Source organism: Oncorhynchus masou, chromosome 13, assembly GCF_036934945.1.
Source record: "Oncorhynchus masou masou isolate Uvic2021 chromosome 13, UVic_Omas_1.1, whole genome shotgun sequence".
Classification (NCBI taxonomy): Eukaryota; Metazoa; Chordata; class Actinopteri; order Salmoniformes; family Salmonidae; genus Oncorhynchus; species Oncorhynchus masou.
The window spans coordinates 91839905-91859422 of record NC_088224.1 but is presented as its reverse complement, the minus strand read 5'-3'; the positions used below and the strand labels follow the sequence as shown (position 1 = coordinate 91859422).

The 19518-nt window shown below is 43.6% G+C and overlaps 1 pseudogene; it reads right to left on the bottom strand.

Moving 5' to 3' along the window:
• LOC135553227 (rho guanine nucleotide exchange factor TIAM1-like) overlaps positions 1-18824 on the bottom strand; it is a 233585-nt pseudogene extending 214761 nt beyond the window's left edge.
• Between the last annotated feature and the right edge of the window lie 694 nt (positions 18825-19518).

Here is a 19518-nt window from a genome sequence, read left to right as displayed (position 1 = left end):
AGGGTCAGTCAGTAGTATGATAGGTGTTGTTTTACAGGGTCAGTCATAGTAGTATGATAGGTGTTGTTTTACAGGGTCAGTCATAGTGGTATGATAGGTGTTGTTTTACAAGGTCAGTCATAGTAGTATGATAGGTGTTGTTTTACAGGGTCAGTCATAGTAGTATGTTAGGTGTTGTTTTACAGGGTCAGTCATAGTAGTATGATAGGTGTTGTTTTACAGGGTCAGTAGTATGATAGGTGTTGCCAGGGTCAGTCATAGTAGAATGATAGGTGTTGTTTTACAGGGTCAGTCATAGTAGTATGATAGGTGTTGTTTTACAGGGTCAGTCATAGTAGAATGATAGGTGTTGTTTTACAGGGTCAGTCATAGTAGTATGATAGGTGTTGTTTTACAGGGTCAGTCAGTAGTATGATAGGTGTTGTTTTACAGGGTCAGTCATAGTAGTATGATAGGTGTTGTTTTACAAGGTCAGTCATAGTAGTATGATAGGTGTTGTTTTACAGGGTCAGTCATAGTAGTATGTTAGGTGTTGTTTTACAGGGTCAGTCATAGTAGTATGATAGGTGTTGTTTTACAGGGTCAGTAGTATGATAGGTGTTGTTTTACAGGGTCAGTCATAGTAGAATGATAGGTGTTGTTTTACAGGGTCAGTCAGTAGTATGATAGGTGTTGTTTTACAGGGTCAGTCATAGTAGTATGATAGGTGTTGTTTTACAGGGTCAGTCATAGTGGTATGATAGGTGTTGTTTTACAAGGTCAGTCATAGTAGTATGATAGGTGTTGTTTTACAGGGTCAGTCATAGTAGTATGTTAGGTGTTGTTTTACAGGGTCAGTCATAGTAGTATGATAGGTGTTGTTTTACAGGGTCAGTAGTATGATAGGTGTTGTTTTACAGGGTCAGTCATAGTAGAATGATAGGTGTTGTTTTACAGGGTCAGTCATAGTAGTATGATAGGTGTTGTTTTACAGGGTCAGTCATAGTAGAATGATAGGTGTTGTTTTACAGGGTCAGTCATAGTAGTATGATAGGTGTTGTTTTACAGGGTCAGTCATAGTAGAATGATAGGTGTTGTTTTACAGGGTCAGTCAGTAGTATGATAGGTGTTGTTTTACAGGGTCAGTCATAGTAGTATGATAGGTGTTGTTTTACAGGGTCAGTAGTATGATAGGTGTTGTTTTACAGGGTCAGTCATAGTAGTATGATAGGTGTTGTTTTACAGGGTCAGTCATAGTAGTATGATAGGTGTTGTTTTACAGGGTCAGTCAGTAGTATGATAGGTGTTGTTGTACAGGGTCAGTCATAGTAGTATGATAGGTGTTGTTTTACAGGGTCAGTCATAGTAGTATGATAGGTGTTGTTTTACAGGGTCAGTCAGTAGTATGATAGGTGTTGTTTTACAGGGTCAGTCATAGTAGTATGATAGGTGTTGTTTTACAGGGTCAGTCATAGTAGTATGATAGGTGTTGTTTTACAGGGTCAGTCATAGTAGTATGATAGGTGTTGTTTTACAGGGTCAGTCATAGTAGTATGATAGGTGTTGTTTTACAGGGTCAGTCATAGTAGTATGATAGGTGTTGTTTTACAGGGTCATCATAGTAGTATGATAGGTGTTGTTTTACAGGGTCAGTCATAGTAGTATGATAGGTGTTGTTTTACAGGGTCAGTCAGTAGTATGATAGGTGTTGTTTTACAGGGTCAGTCATAGTAGTATGATAGGTGTTGTTTTACAGGGTCAGTCATAGTAGTATGATAGGTGTTGAGGGTCAGTCATAGTAGTATGATAGGTGTTGTTTTACAGGGTCAGTCAGTAGTATGATAGGTGTTGTTTTACAGGGTCAGTCATAGTAGTATGATAGGTGTTGTTTTACAGGGTCAGTCAGTAGTACAGCACCTCTGAACCAAATGAGGTTCCTTGTTCAAGATAGTTTTTTCACCTTGGTCGGCTCTGGTATTCGAAACGGAGACCTTTTGGTTACTGGCCCAACGCTCTAATCAGTAGACTATCTGCCTCCCTTATATACACCGCACTAGCTCTGATCAGAAGTAGTGCACTATATACGGAATAGGGAGCCATTGGGGACACACACATTGATAATGGTGTTTTCAGCTGCGGATAGACAGAGGCAGGGCAGGATAACTCAGGAGGCGGCAGGGTAGCCTAGTGGTTAGAGCTTTGGACTAGTAACCGAAAGGTTGCAAGTTCGAATCCCTGAGCTGACAAGGTACAAATCTGTCGTTCTGCCCCTGAACAGGCAGTTAACCCACTTTTCCCAGGCCGTCATTGAAAATAAGAATTTGTTCTTAACTGACTTGCCTGGTCAAATAAAATAAAAAGGAGACCAGAGCAGAAAAACCTATAGTACCTCTATGAAGATGAATGTTAAGTCACAGATACAACACGGGCCCGCTCCCTCCACCGTCACGGGGAAACACGGGCCCGCTCCCTCCACCGTCACGGGGAAACACGGGCCCGCTCCCTCCACCGTCACGGGGAAACACGGGCCCTCTCCCTCCACCGTCACGGGGAAACACGGGCCCTCTCCCTCCACCGTCACGGGAAACACGGGCCCTCCACACGGGGAAACACGGGCCCTCTCCCTCCACGGGAAACACGGGCCCTCTCCCTCCACCGTCACGGGAAACACGGGCCCTCTCCTCCACCGTCACGGGAAACACGGGCCCTCTCCTCCACCGTCACGGGAAACACGGGCCCTCTCCCTCCACCGTCACGGGGAAACACGGGCCCTCTCCCTCCACCGTCACGGGGAAACACGGGCCCTCTCCCTCCACCGTCACGGGGAAACACGGGCCCTCTCCCTCCACCGTCACGGGGAAACACGGGCCCTCTCCCTCCACCGTCACGGGGAAACACGGGCCCTCTCCCTCCACCGTCACGGGGAAACACGGGCCCTCTCCCTCCACCGTCACGGGGAAACACGGGCCCACTCCCTCCACTGTCACAGAAGAGGCCCTGCCTATGTCTGACAACACAATACATTTGTATTGAATACAACAGCATGAATATAAACAGAACCTGAGAGAGATGGAGCATGACTGTGCTGCTGGTAAGGTTCACGCTCACTGTACACAACCTGACTAACACAATGTACATTCTGTAACTAATACAATATTATGGTAGAGAAACAGGGGGGGCTATAGTTCCTCTGTGACAACTATTATAATATTATGGTAGAGAAAAGGGGGGGGGGGGCTATAGTTCCTCTGGACAACTATTATAATATTATGGTAGAGAAACAGGGGGGGGCTATAGTTCCTCTGTGACAACTATTATAATATTATAGTAGAGAGACAGGGGGCTATAGTTCCTCTGTGACAACTATTATAATATTATAGTAGAGAAACAGGGGGGGGGGCTATAGTTCCTCTGTGACAACTATTATAATATTATAGTAGAGAAACAATAGTTCCTCTGTGACAACTATTATAATATTATGGTAGAGAAACAGGGGGGGCTATAGTTCCTCTGTGACAACTATTATAATATTATGGTAGAGAAACAGGGGGGGGCTATAGTTCCTCTGTGACAACTATTATAATATTATAGTAGAGAAACAGGGGGGGGGCTATAGTTCCTCTGTGACAACTATTATAATATTATAGTAGAGAAACAGGGGGGGGGGGCTATAGTTCCTCTGTGACAACTATTATAATATTATGGTAGAGAAACAGGGGGGGGGGCTATAGTTCCTCTGTGACAACTATTATAATATTATGGTAGAGAAACAGGGCGGGGGGGCTATAGTTCCTCTGTGACAACTATTATAATATTATGGTAGAGAAACAGGGGGGTATAGTTCCTCTGTGACAACTATTATAATATTATAGTAGAGAAACAGGGGGGGGGCTATAGTTCCTCTGTGACAACTATTATAATATTATGGTAGAGAAACAGGGGGGCTATAGTTCCTCTGTGACAACTATTATAATATTATGGTAGAGAAACAGGGGGGGGGGCTATAGTTCCTCTGTGACAACTATTATAATATTTAGTGGTAGTTCCTCTGTGACAACTATTATAATATTATGGTAGAGAAACAGGGGGGGGCTATAGTTCCTCTGTGACAACTATTATAATATTATAGTAGAGAAACAGGGGGGGGCTATAGTTCCTCTGTGAAACTATTATAATATTATGGTAGAGAAACAGGGGGGGCTATAGTTCCTCTGTGACAACTATTATAATATTATGGTAGAGAAACAGGGGGGCTATAGTTCCTCTGTGACAACTATTATAATATTATAGTAGAGAAACAGGGAGGGGGGGCTATAGTTCCTCTGTGACAACTATTATAATATTATGGTAGAGAAACAGGGGGGGGGCTATAGTTCCTCTGTGACAACTATTATAATATTATAGTAGAGAAACAGGGGGGGTAGTTCCTCTGTGACAACTATTATAATATTATGGTAGAGAAACAGGGGGGGGCTATAGTTCCTCTGTGACAACTATTATAATATTATGGTAGGGGGGGGCTATAGTTCCTCTGTGACAACTATTATAATATTATGGTAGAGAAACAGGGGGGGGGGCTATAGTTCCTCTGTGACAACTATTATAATATTATGGTAGAGAAACAGGGGGGGGCTATAGTTCCTCTGTGACAACTATTATAATATTATGGTAGGGGGCTTTAGTTCCTCTGTGACAACTATTATAATATTATGGTAGAGAAACAGGGCGGGGGGCTATAGTTCCTCTGTGACAACTATTATAATATTATGGTAGAGGAACAGGGGGGCTTTAGTTCCTCTGTGACAACTATTATAATATTATGGTAGAGAAACAGGGGGGGGGCTATAGTTCCTCTGTGACAACTATTATAATATTATGGTAGAGAGGCTATAGTTCCTCTGTGACAACTATTATAATATTATAGTAGAGAAACAGGGGGGGGCTATAGTTCCTCTGTGACAACTATTATAATATTATGGTAGAGAAACAGGGGGGCTTTAGTTCCTCTGTGACAACTATTATAATATTATGGTAGAGAAACAGGGGAGGGGGGCTATAGTTCCTGTGTGACAACTATTATAATATTATGGTAGAGGAACAGGGGGGGGGGGGGCTATAGTTCCTCTGTGACAACTATTATAATATTATGGTAGAGGAACAGGGGGAGGGGGGCTATAGTTCCTCTGTGACAACTATTATAATATTATGGTAGAGAAACAGGGGGGGGGGGCTATAGTTCCTCTGTGACAACTATTATAATATTATGGTAGAGAAACAGGCCCTCATCCTCTATCCATCCATGGGCCTGCGGTGTTGGGGTAGTCTACTCTTTCTCTGTACACAAACTGACTGGAGCCAACGATTCAAGCAACTCACTGCTTCTCCTTCTTGGTCCAACGATAGAGAAGGGCCTCCCCCCGTTCCTCTGATTAAAGGAATCTGTTGTTTCATAGGGAGGGAGGGAGGGGAGGGAGGGAGGGAGGGAGGGAGGGGGAGGGAGGGAGGGAGGGAGGGAGGGAGGGAGGGAGGGAGGGAGGGAGGGGGAGGGAGGGAGGGAGGGAGGGAGGGAGGGAGGGAGGGAGGGAGGGAGGGAGGGAGGGAGGGATGATAATTCTCACAAGACAACTTTGGCTATCAGCCTGTGTTGAATTAGCCAATCTGTGTAGAATGCGTCAATATGACTGTCTGGGGCCTAAGTCCTAAATGACATCCTTGTTCCCTATGTAGAGCACCCAATGGGTCCTGGTTAAGTAGTGCACTATATACAGAACAGAGTTCCATTTGGGACACAGCCTGGGAAGACCTCTCTCTGCTCCATGAAACCATCTCATAAATACAAACCAGGCTCCAGCACACTGTAGTCTGCAGAGAGAACTATACAGTACATGTGGATAATGGGCCAATTCAATCTAGCTTTGTCCCCGATCTCTTTGTCCTGTTTTACCAACTACTATGGTCTTTTGTCACACCAAAAGAAATGCTAAGTTGAATGGAATGAACTTTACAATAAAAACAAAAAATGTTGGTCAGCAAAGACAGGACGAAATAAAAACACTTTCGGTCATTTTGGGAGGAAGACTGTTTCTCCCATCGAAAACACATTCACTAACATTCAGCAACAGACTGTATTCTAGGAGCAGATACATGGCTGGGCTCCCTTGGCTGACTGGGCTCCCTTGGCTGACTGGGCTCCCTTGGCTGACTGACTGGGCTCCCTTGGCTGCCTCCTTGGCCTTGGCTGACTGGGCTGACTGGGCTCCCTTGGCTGACTGGGCTCCCTTGGCTGACTGGGCTGACTGGGCTCCCTTGGCTGACTGGGCTCCCTGGGCTCCCTTGCTGACTGGGCTGACTCCCTTGGCTGACTGGGCTCCCTTGGCTGACTGGGCTGACTGGGCTCCCTTGGCTGACTGGGCTGACTGGGCTCCCTTGGCTGACTGGGCTGACTGGGCTCCCTTGGCTGACTGGGCTCCCTTGGCTGACTGGGCTCCCTTGGCTGACTGGGCTGACTGGCCTCCCTTGGCTGACTGGCCTCCCTTGGCTGACTGGCCTCCCTTGGCTGACTGGCCTCCCTTGGCTGACTGGCCTCCCTTGGCTGACTGGCCTCCCTTGGCTGACTGGGGCTGACTGGGCTGACTGGCTGACTGGCTGACTGGGCCCTTGGCTGACTGGCCTCCCTTGGCTGACTGGGACTCCCTTGGCTGACTGGGCTGACTGGGCTCCCTTGGCTGACTGGGCTGACTGGGCTGACTGGCTGACTGGGCTCCTTGGCTGACTGGGCTCCCTGGCTGACTGGGCTCCCTGGCTCCCTTGGCTGACTGGGCTCCCTTGGCTGACTGGGCCCCTTGGCTGACTGGGCTCCCTTGGCTGACTGGGCTGACTGGGCTCCCTTGGCTGACTGGGCTCCCTTGGCTGACTGGGCTCCCTTGGCTGACTGGGCTGACTGGCCTCCCTTGGCTGACTGGCTGACTGGCCTCCTTGGCTGACTGGCCTCCCTGGCTGACTGGCCTCCCTTGGCTGACTGGCCTCCTTGGCTGACTGGGCTGACTGGGCTCCCTTGGCTGACTGGGCTGACTGGGCTGACTGGGCTCCCTTGGCTGACTGGGCTCCCTTGGCTGACTGGGCTCCCTTGGCTGACTGGGCTGACTGGGCTCCCTTGGCTGACTGGGCTCCCTTGGCTGACTGGGCTCCCTTGGCTGACTGGGCTGACTGGGCTCCCTTGGCTGACTGGGCTGACTGGGCCCTTGGCTGACTGGGCTGACTGGGCTCCCTTGGCTGACTGAGCTGACTGGGCTCCCTTGGCTGACTGAGCTGACTGGGCTCCCTTGGCTGACCGGGCTTCCTTGGCTGGGCTCCCTTGACTACAATGGGGGTTGTCTGATGTTAATTATTGAAATAACGGCAAACCCACTGCAATGTGTGTGTGTGTGTGTTTTGTGTGTGTGTGTTTGTGTGTGTGTGTGTGTGTGTTTGTGTGTACTTGTGTGTGCGTGTCGATAGACGGATGCATTTTACCCAAGATAGTAAACGAGCGGCGCATATCACTCCAGCTTAGGCCTACTGAACGCATCGCTGCAGTACCTACAGTACCAGACGTCCCTCCACAGAGGAATGGACAGGCCCCAAACATCTGCTACATGAGGGTTTTCTTACAACATTTTACATGTTTTTTTTTTAAACAAACACTTGCAACTTACACTGAGGGTACAAAACACTATTTCTTTGACAGACTGACCAGGTGAATCCAGGTGAAAGCTATGATCCCTTCTTGATGTCACTTGTTAGATCTACTTCAAATCAGTGTAGATGAAGGGGAGGAGACGGGTTAAAGAAGGATTTTTAAGCCTGGAGACAGTTGAGACATGGATTGTGTCTGTACCATTCAGAGAGTGAATGAACAAGACAAAATATTGAAGTGTCTTCGAATGGGGGGTATGGTAGTAGGTGCCAGGCACACCGGTTTGTGTCAAGAACTGCAACGCTGCTGGGGTCAACAGTTTCCTGTGTGTATTAAGAATGGGCCACCACCCAAAGGACATCCAGCCAACTTGACACAACTGTGGGAAACATTGGAGTCAACATGTGCCAGCATCCCGTGGAACGCTTTCAACACCTTGTAGAGTCCATGACCTGACGAATTGAGGCTGGTCTGAGGACAAAGGGGGGTTTGCAACTCCATATTAGAAAGGTGTTCCTAATGTTTTGTCCACTCAGTGTATGTAGGACCCCATTCTCAGTGTATGTAGGACCCCATTCTCAGTGTATAGACAGTGAGTGAGTGTTGGCCTTTTTTTCAATTTTTGACATTTCAAAACGTTAAAAAGATCACGCTGTATTTTTGCTTTATAATGATTTTTATAAAATAGTCAATTTGTTTAAAAAAAATAAAAAATAACAAATAGAAATCAGCCTAATGGACTGTTGTCTGGCTGGTGTAAAGAACAAACAGAACCACAGCAACATGTGCATCCCATATGGCACCCTAAGCCTTTCTGGTACACTACCAGGCCCCATGGAGCGCAGGTCAATAGTAGTGCACTATATAGGGAATAGAGGGCCATTTTGGGTTAAAAGTAGTGCACTATATAGGGAATAGGGGGCCATTCGAGACGTACACAACGCTGCAGCTGGACAGAACAAACAGAACACTCATCGACAACACTAAAACCATTTACTTGGCTCCACTTTGCAAATGAAATGAACAAGCAGTTATGTGAACGTGGGATAAAATATTATTCACAGACAGACGAACTACTTTAAAAAATATCTCAAATATGCACATTTCAAGCAATCGTCTGTGTTTGGGGAGTACAAGCTTTTACACAAGAAAATAACAAAACCTCAGTTTGTTTATGAGACAAGTCCTCAGACGTATTGAAAAGAGAATGGATCAGATGAATGTTGTAGACAACATTCTTCTTCGTGTGGTTTAAATGAAAGCTCCTGCTTTACCTCCAGTAGCCTACGTATGAGACGATAGCTGGAGATGAGGGCTGTGTCCCCAATAGCACCCTATTCCTTACATAGTGCACTACTTTTGACCAGAGCCCTATGGGCCCTAAAACAAGGAATAGGGTGTCATTTGGGACACAAGCATGGTAAATGCCAAGAGAAGAGGCCATTCCAATATGGCCTGGGCCTCATGGATACAAGCCAGAGAGGAGCATAATCAGTAGCAACATAGAGAGAGAGAGAGAGAGAGAGAGAGAGAGAGAGAGAGAGAGAAAGAAAGAGAGAGAAAAGAAAGAGAGAGAAAGAGAAAAGAGAAAGAGAAAAAGAAAGAAAGAGAAAGAGAAAGAAAAGAAAGAGAAAAGAAAGAGAAAAGAAAGAAAGAGAAGAAAGAAAGAGAAAAGAAAAGAAAGAGAGAAAGAAAAGAAAGAAGAGAAAGAAAAGAAAGAAAGAAAGAGAGAAAAGAAAGAGAGAGAGAAAAGAAAGAGAGAGAGAAAAGAAAGAGAGAGAGAAAAAGAAAGAAAGAGAGAGAAAAGAAAGAGAGAAAGAAAAGAAAGAGAGAGAAAAGAGAGAGAGAGAAAAGAAAAGAAAGAAAAAAAGAAAGAGAAAGAAAAGAAAGAAAGAGAGAAAGAGAAAGAAAAAGAAAGAGAAAAGAAAGAGAAAAAGAAAAAGAAAAAAGAAAGTGAGAAAAGAAAGAGAGAAGGCAGACAGAAAGAGAGAGAGAAGGCAGACAGAGAAAGAGAGGATATATTTATTTATTTTAACTTTATTTAACGAGGCAAGTCAGTAAAGAACAAATTCTTATTTACAGTGACAGCCTAGGAACAGTGGGTTAACTGACTTGTTCAGGGTTAGAACGACAGATTTGTACCTTGTGAGCTCGGGGATTTGATCTTGCAACACTTTCGGTTACTAGTCCAACGCTCTAAACCACTAGGCTACGCTGCCGCCCCGAGATAAGAGACACTCCCTACTCTGTATGAAGCTTGTGGTCTTGTTGTCATTCATCTTCTCAACTTACAGCCCTCAGGACTCCGAGGCTCTTCTAGAGGAGACTCATACCCCCCGCAACTTCCTCTCCCTCCCACCACCCCTCCACTCGCTCCCACCTTAGATCCCTCCAGGTAACTTGACCTCGTATCTACACACTACCCTGCTTCAGGCTACATGATGGGTCGGAAAAGAGGATATTCACAGAGAGAGTTCGAACCGACAGCTCATATTTCACAGAGAGAGTTCGAACCGACAGCTCATATTTCACAGAGCGGGCTAATACAGACAACTCACATTCACAGAGAGTTAATACAGACAACTCACATTCACAGAGCTTCCAGGACCTCCAAGCAGCCTTATTGCAGTACTTTGTACACCGACATTGAAGAGTAAAAGCAAGCAGCCTTGTCCGAGCCAGAACGGCCTATAGATCAGGAGCCCATATCCTGTTTCCGTAGCGTGAGGCAGTATGATGTACAAGTAGCGGGGGCGGCAGTGTAGCCTAGTGGTTAGAGCGTTGGACTAGTAAAGTGTTGCAAGATCAAATCCCTGAGCTGACAAGGTACAAAATCTGTCGTTCTGCCCCTGAACAGGCAGTTAAACCCACTGTTCCCAGGCCGTCATTGAAAATAAGAATTTGTTCTTAACTGACTTGCCTGGTTAAATAAAGGTAAAAAATAAAAAAATAAAAAAAGTACACCCCCTGGACAAGACACTAGTGGTTAGAGTGTAGAGGCGGCAAAAGAGTGTAGAAAGCCTAGTGGTTAGAGTGTAGAGGCGGCAGGGTAGCCTAGTGGTTAGAGTGTAGAGGCGGCAGGGTAGCCTAGTGGTTAGAGTGTAGAGGCAGCAGGGTAGCCTAGTGGTTAGAGTGTAGAGGCAGCAGGGTAGCCTAGTGGTTAGAGTGTAGAGGCAGCAGGGTAGCCTAGTGGTTAGAGTGTAGAGGCGGCAGGGTAGCCTAGTGGAAAGTCCAATGACTTTCGTGGGGCTTTAACATCGAAATTGACTAATTCCAATTATAGATTTATACAGCACCTTCTGAAAGTATTCACCCCCCTTGACTTGTTCCACGTTCTGAATTTAAAATGGCCGACACACACCAGCCGACACACACAATACCCCATAATGTCAAAGTGGAATTATTTTTTGTTGTTGAAATATTTACTAATAAATGAATGATGAAAATCTGAAATGTATTGAGTCAATAAGTAACCAACCCCTTTGTTAAGGCGATGCCTAAATAAGTTCAGGAGTAAAAACCTGCTTAACATGTCACAATAAGTTGCACGGACTCACTCTCTGTATGCAATAATAATGTTTAACATGATTTTGTAATGACTACCTCATCTCTGTACGCCACACATACAATTATCTATAAAGTCTCAGTCGAGCAAACACATATTCAACCACAAAGACCAGGGAGGTTTTCCAATGCCTCGCAAAGAATGGCACCTATTGGTAGATGTTTTTTTTTTAAAGCAGACATTGAATATCCCTTTGAGCAGGGTGAAATTATTAATTACACTTTGGATGGTGTATCAATACATCCAGTCACTATAGAGATACAGGCGTCCTTCCTAACTCAGTTGCCGGAGAGGAAGGAAACCGCTCAGTGATTTCACCATGAGGCCAATGGTGACTTTAAAACAGTTACAGAGTTTAATAGCTGTGATTGGAGAAAACTGAGGATGGATCAACAACATTGTAGAGACTCCATAATACTAACCTAAATTTTTTATTTTACCTTTATTTTACTAGGCAAGTCAGTTAAGAACAAATTCTTATTTTCAATGACGGCCTAGGAACAGTGGGTTAGAACGACAGATTTGTACCTTGTCAGCTCGGGGGTTTGAACTTGCAACCTTTCGGTTACTAGTCCAACGCTCTAACCACTAGGCTACCCTGCCGCCTACACTCTAACCACTAGGCTACCCTGCCGCCTCTACACTCTAACCACTAGGCAAAACATGCATCCGTTTGCAACACTCTAAACCACTAGGCTACCCTGTAATGTTCCTAGGCAGTCATTGAAAATAAGAATTTGTTCTTAACTGACTTGCCTGGTTAAATAAAGGTAAAATAAAAAATGTAGGTTAGTTAAAAAATAAATGCTCAACGGACTACTTATAAAAATTCCCACAGAAAATATTACAAAAACACATTTGAAAAACAGTGGTCGATGCAAAGTTTGGTAACAACAGAATGACTGTTCGTGCTGTTTGTGACATGTTCTGTTATCGAATTTTGCATCTGCTTTCCATTTTTCTTCTAATGCGTACTATCCCTGATGCAAAGCTTTTTCCTCTGCCCAGCTACAAAGTTTCTCCCTCCAGGCAGTCACTGAGTCCATTTTCAATAAATTTGAAGGGAAAATAGTCATCCATTTTTTCTCTCCACTTCCTGCCTGACTGACGTGCCCAAGGTAAACAGCCTGTTGCTCAGGCCATGGAAGTCCAGGATATGCATATAGTTGGTACCGTTGGAAAGAAAACACTTTGAAGTTAGTAGAAATTTTGAAATAATGTAGGCGTAATATAAAACAATAGATATGGTAGGAGAAAATAAAAGAAAACAACAACAAAACTGCCGGTTGTTTTGAGAGAGAACATCCTCTTTGAAATGCAAGAGAAAGATCATATTGAATATTAGCTCCTGGATGCATTAAAGGTCCCTATGGCTTCCACAGGGTGTCAGCAGTCTATGTTCCATGTTTCAAGTGTGTAACTTACAAAACGAATAGGAAATAACCATTTTAGTGGAGGGACACAGTCTTAGAGGATATTCGTGTTTGCACGTGGTTGAAGACATTAGGGGCAAAATCGTTTTGCTATTGAACATACTGTCTTTCCGAAAGAAATATTATAGTTTGTTTACATTGTAGGGTATCTGAGGAGTAAATATAATCATATTTTGACTTGTTGAAACAAAGTTTAGGCGGCAGGGTAGGTAGATTTTAGTGGATTCCTTTCTCTGCAAGTTGAACAAGTGGATTACTCAAATCGATGGCGGCAAATAAAAACAGTTTTTGGTATATAAAGAAGGATTTTATCTAACAAAACGACACTACATGTTATAGCTGGGACCTAGTTTGATGACAAATCAGAGGAAAATTTTCATAAAGTGAGTGAATATTTGATCTTTATATGTTTATGTATGAAACCTGTGCCAGTGGAAAAATATTTTGATGTGGGACTGAAGGGGCTGAATAATTTTGCACGCCCAATTTTTCAGTTTTTGATTTGTTAAAAAAGTTTGAAATATCCAATAAATGTGTTCCACTTCATGATTGTGTCCCACTTGTTGTTGATTCTAAAAAAAATACAGTTTTATATCTTTATGTTTGAAGCCTGAAATGTGGCAAAAAATCGCAAAGTTCAAGGGGACTACTTATAACAATTCCAAGGCACTGAACATACTTAAAATCCATAATATTTATGATTATTTATTTGAATTGTGTGCCAACAGTTTCACGCTAGCGGGACCCCTAGCCCTAAGTTAAACTTGACCCCCATCTGGGTCAGATGGTTTAGACCCTTTCTTCTTTAAGGTTGCTGCCCAGCTATCATTGCTCCAGCCTGTCACTGAGTCCTTTCTAGGGAGGATCCCATTACTTGGTTCATTCTTTATTTAACTTCCTGCCTGAAACTCCCCATCCCGGATCCAGGCCGTGACTAAAGCCTCAGGATCATTAGCATAACGCAACGTTAACGATTTCTGAAAAAATCGCAAATAAAATTAAAATAATGTAGGTGAATATCAAGCTTAGATATTTCTTAACAACACTGTCATCTCAGATTTTCAAAATATGCTTTTGAACCATAGAAATTGACTAATTTGTGTAAGAGTATTAGCTCCATGGCATAGCATTTTGTGTAGCATGTAGTCAGCAGCAACATTTTCCAAAACCAGATAACCAAATAAATAAAATCATTTACCTTTGAAGAGCTTCTTGATGTTTTCAATGAGGATAAAGACATTCAGTCACATACCAAATGCGCAGTGTTTCCTGAAAGCTTCTGTGTGTAGGAGAAATATTATAGTTTGTTTACATTGCGTCTGAGGAGTACCGAAACGAATCATAAATGCAGTCAAACAACGTTTAAAAGATTTTTCCGGATTAACTACATAATATACTCAAACATGGCAAATAAAAACGTTGTTTGGAATCAGTCCTCAAGGTTTTTTTCACATATCTCTTCATTGACATGCAGTTCGTGGAAGCTTGCTTTATGACAAATCAGATGGAAAAATACTGGCAGGTGAATATTTGCACTTTATATGTTCGGCGCAGGACACCGGGCGGACACGTGGAAAAATGGTCTGTTATGGTCAATCTTCCAATGATCTGCCTACAAATTTTTCACAATGATTTGCAGACACCTTGGGGAAACAACAGAAAGGGCAGACTTCCACTTCATGATTGTGTCAGCCATATAAGGAGACCACAAAAAAACAGAGTTCAAAAATCCTTGTCATTTCAAGGCACCTGGATGCCATCTCATCTTGGTTTTGCCTGAAGCTACGTTATAGGGCACGCACAGAGAAGATCTTTGTATTTCTGGACATTGAGTGCCCCCAATTTCACGAACGGACCCCTAGCCCAATTATATGCATAGTCAGATGGTTTTTTGTGACAAAATATCTTGTTTAAAACGGGAAAGTTGTTCATCCAAAAATGAAATAGCGCCCCCATAGATGTAAGAGGTTAAAGGGGGAGAAACAGATCCTAACTTATAGTGCTATTTCTATTTGTGTCCTGTTTATTAACTGACAAAAGTGTTGGAAAAACTTGTCAATAACTAACTGACTGGCTTTCTTGATGTCTATAGTATTCTCTCGGGTACACAATCTGGTTTCCGCTCAGGTTTTGGATGTGGCATTGAAACTTTAAAGGTCCTTAATGATGTCACCATTGCCCTTGATTCTATGCAATGTTGTGCTGCTATTTTTATTGACTGGGCCAAAGCTTTTGATACGGTAGACCATTCCATTCTGGTGGGCCAGATTATTGGTGTCGCTGAGGGGTCTTTGGCCTGGTTTGCTAACTACTACTCTCCAAGAGTGCAGTGTATAAAGTCAGAAAATATGCTGTCTCAGCCACTGCCTGTCACCAAGGGAGTACCCCAAGGCTCGATCCTCTGCCCCACGCTCTTCTCAATTTACATCAACAACATAGCTCAGGCAGTAGAATGCTCTCTCACCCATTTATATGCAGATGATAGTCTTATACTCAGCTGGCCCCTCCCCAAATGTTGTGTTAAATGCTCTACAACAAAGCTTTCTTAGTGTCCAACAAGCTTTCTCTACCCTTAACCTAGTTCGGAACACCTCCAAAACAAAAGGTCATGTGGTTTGGTAAGAAGAATGCCCCTCTTCCCACAGGTGTTTTTACTGCCTCTGAGGGTTCAGAGCTTGAGGTAGTCACCTCATACAAGTACTTGAGAGTATGGCTCGACGGTGCACTGTCCTTCTCTCAGCACATATCAAAGCTGCAGGCGAAAGTTAAATCTAGACTTGGTTTCCTCTATCGCAATCACTCCTCTTTACCCCAGCTGCCAAACTAACCCTGATTCAGATGACCATCCTACCCATGCTAGATTACAGAGACATAATTTATAGATCGGCAGGCAAGGGTGCTCTCGAGCGGCTAGATGTTCTTTACCATTCGGCAATCAAATTTGCCACCAATGCTCCTTATAGGACACTGTATTCCTCTGTAAACCCGTCGCAAGACCCACTGGTTGATGCTTATTTATAAAACGCTCTTAGGACCCACTCCCCCCTATCCGAGATGCCTTCTGCAGCCCTCCTCCTCCACATACAACACCCGTTCTGCCAGTCACATTCTGTTAAAGGTCCCTAAAGCACACACATCCCTGGGTCGCTCCTCTTTTCAGTTCGCTGCAGCTAGCGACTGGAACGAACCGCAACAAACACTCAAACTAGACAGTTTTATCTCAATCTCTACATTCAAAGACTCAATCATGGGCACACTTACTGACAATTGTGGCTGCTTTGTGTGATGTATTGTTGTCTCTACCTTCTTGCCTGTTTTGGTGTTGACTGTGCCCAATAATGTTTATACCATGTTTTGTGATGCTACTATGTTGTGTTGCCACCATGTGAGTTGTCATGTGTTGCTATGTTGTTGGCTTAGGTCTATGTAGTAGAGGTCGACCGATTATGATTTTTCAATGCCGATACCGATTATTGGAGGACCAAACAAAAGCCGATACCGATTATTGGAGGACCAAAAAAGCCGATACCGATTAAATCGGCCGACTTTTTTACATTTATTTGTAATAATGACAATTACAACAATACTGAATTACCACTTATTTTAACTTAATATAATACATCAATAAAATCAATTTAGCCTCAAATAAATAATGAAACATGTTCAATTTGGTTTAAATAATGCAAAAACAAAGTGCTGGAGAAGAAAGTAAAAGTGCAATATGTGCCATGTAAGAAAGCTAACGTTTAAGTTCCTTGCTCAAAACATATGAAAGCTGGTGGTTCCTTTTAACATGAGTTATCAATATTCTCAAGGTAAGAAGTTTTAGGTTGTAGTTATTATAGGAATTATAGGACTATTTCCCTCTATACCATTTGTATTTCATATACCTTTGACTATTGTATGTTCTTATAGGCACTATAGTATTGCCCGTGTAACAGTATAGCTTCCGTCCATCTCCTCGCCCCTACCTGGGCTTGAACCAGGAACACGTCGACAATAGCCACCCCCGAAGCATCGCTACCCATCGCTCCACAAAAACCGCGGCCCTTGCAGAGCATGGGGAACAACTACTCCAAGTCTCAGAGAGGGTGACGTCACCGATTGAAACTCTATTAGCGCGTCCCCCTCTACCTAGCTAGCCATTTCACATCGATTACACCAGCCTAATCTCGGGGGTTTGTAGGCTTGAAGTCATAAACAGTGCAATGCCCGAAGCATTTTGAAGAGCTACTGACAAAATGCACGAAAGTGCTGTTTGAATGAATGCGTACGAGCCTGCTGCTGCCTACCATTCGCTCAAATACCGATTTCCGATTGTTATGAAAACTTGACATCAGGCCTAATTAAATCGGCCATTCCGATTAATCGGTCGACCTCTACTATGCAGTGTTGTCTCTCTTGTTGTGATGTGTGTTTTGTCCTATAGTTATATTGTATAATTTTTATTTTAAAATCCCAGGCCCCCATCCCCGCAGTAGGCCTTTGCCTTTTGGTAGGCCGTCATTGTAATTAAGAATTTGTTCTTAACTGAATTGCCTCGTTAAATAAAGGTTAAATTAAATGAATACATAAAAATCTGCACTGTTCTTTAAGTAAATTTGCTTCTGTAAAATTCTCCATGGAAATGATTTTTTTTAAATTGTCCTTGGACAGAGTTGTATGGTTTGTTTAACTTTAAAATCTTCGTTAATACATTTTTTTGATATACAAGCCGAGTCTCAGTATCATTCTGTTACCGTGGAATTGCCCATGTTCTCAGATACAGAGAGTGATCATTCTGTTACCGTGGAATTGCCCATGTTCTCAGATACAGAGAGTGATGATTCTGTTACCGTGGAATTGCCCATGTTCTCAGATACAGAGAGTGATGATTCTGTTACCGTGGAATTGCCCATGTTCTCAGATACAGAGAGTGATGATTCTGTTACCGTGGAATTGCCCATGTTCTCAGATACAGAGAGTGATGATTCTTTTAGCCTACATCATCCAACAAGGTCACCGTGTTAAATGCTGCTGCACAAATTAGTCAAAGATGCTGTCCCAAATGGCACCCTATTCCCTATATAGACCTCTGGTCAAAAGTAGTGTACTATATAGGGAATAGGGTGCCATTTGGGATGTAACGAATGATTAACTCTGTTTTTTGTACCAGGGTGTTTGTTGGTGATGATATGCAGGAGACTTGTCCCCAAAACATCAGTGGTAGACAAGACAGACAAGGGTCTAACAGTGTTCCAAATCTAATCAAATCTGCAGGATATTTAGGCCATCCTCATTCTACCACACACACAAGTCATTCTGAGACCATTCGTTCATGATATGACCATGAGTACTACAGCTGGTCTCCAAATACATTGTCAAATCAACACAATCCATGCTTATTATTCTACAGGTTGTCTTTTATGTCCTGCGTGTGCATTTGGTTTAATCAATAGCTTAAAAAAGACTGGTGTCAAGTTTAATTGGGGGAAAACCTGTACCAAGGCATGCATGTGATGAATAGTCTGTCTCTTTGTCAGAGTCACCCTGGGCTTCTCTGGTCAGTGACGAAGATACAACTGAGACATCACACTTGGGGGGGGGGGGGGTTACCTCTCACCGGGGCGGGGACTGGAACATATTGTGATGTGAATTATTGCTCAATGTAGCCTATAGATTATAAAGGCTATAGGTGCCCTTCATGTGACGGAGGCATTGCAAATTATGCTAGGGCATTGAATGGGCGCGCACATGCATGTATCCATTATTTATGGTAAACCAAGTGTCGGCTACATGGCGTATGCAGTCATTTCAGCTTTGATGGCTGGATTTGACAAACACCAGACATCCTATTTGTGAGTTTAGCCTGTATTAAACAATTAGACAAACGGTAGCCTATCTATGAAAGAGAAATCTGCGTTATGCCTTGTTATTGACGCGGTCACGGTTATTGGCCCCGGTCTCTAGGACCTAGGGGGGGAAGATATCTCGGCGTCAAACATCAGGCTAATTTATCCCCACCACATGAGAAGAAAGCAAACATTATGCATAAAAACATACCTGTTCATTACTCTCAGTTGACTATTGTGGCTGTCGTCCAGTGTATGCGGTGAATTGGACGCGCTGTGTAGAATATGGCATCGCTAGTCTGTGTCGCGGAAAGCTCCGTCTGTTGCCGCTACCATGTTGTTTCTACGCCACGACAGAGAGGAAGAGGCAAAGCGAGAGGTTTTACTCCGCCCAAAATCTGTCCACGGAAATAAACCCACGAAGTGAGGAATTTTTGTATGCAGGTCAATGAGAGCGTGTCAAAATTGGTCAAAAAAATGTTTGTTTTTTTGCTAATTTGCTACGTGAGGTTTATTTGATGGAATAGAAATGTCGTAATGGTCAGGTTGTTTAGGTGCACTCTAGGCGGGGGGAGTAGCAACTTATGTCCGTGATAAATTAATGTCAATGAAGATTTAACCCGAGGTGGTCCTTTTGAGATGTTGAACGTTTATTAGTTAAAATATACTAATATACAAAAGTATGTGGACGTCCCTTCAAATTAGTGGATTCGGCTTTTTCAGCCACACCTGTTGCTGACAGGTGTATAAAGTGGAACGCACGGCCATGCAATCTCCAAAGACAAACACTGGCAGAAGAATGTCCTGACCGAAGAGCTCAGTGACTTTCAACGTGGCACTGTCATAGTCAACGAGTCAGTTTGTCAAATGTCTGCCAAGCCAGAGCTGCCCCTTCAACTGTAAGTGCTGTTACTGTGAAGTGGAAACGTCTAGGAGCAACAACGGCTCAGCCGAGAAGTGGTAGGCCGCATGAGCTCACAGAACAGGACTATTAGTTGTATTAGTAGTTGTAGTTTTATTAGTAGTTGTATTAGT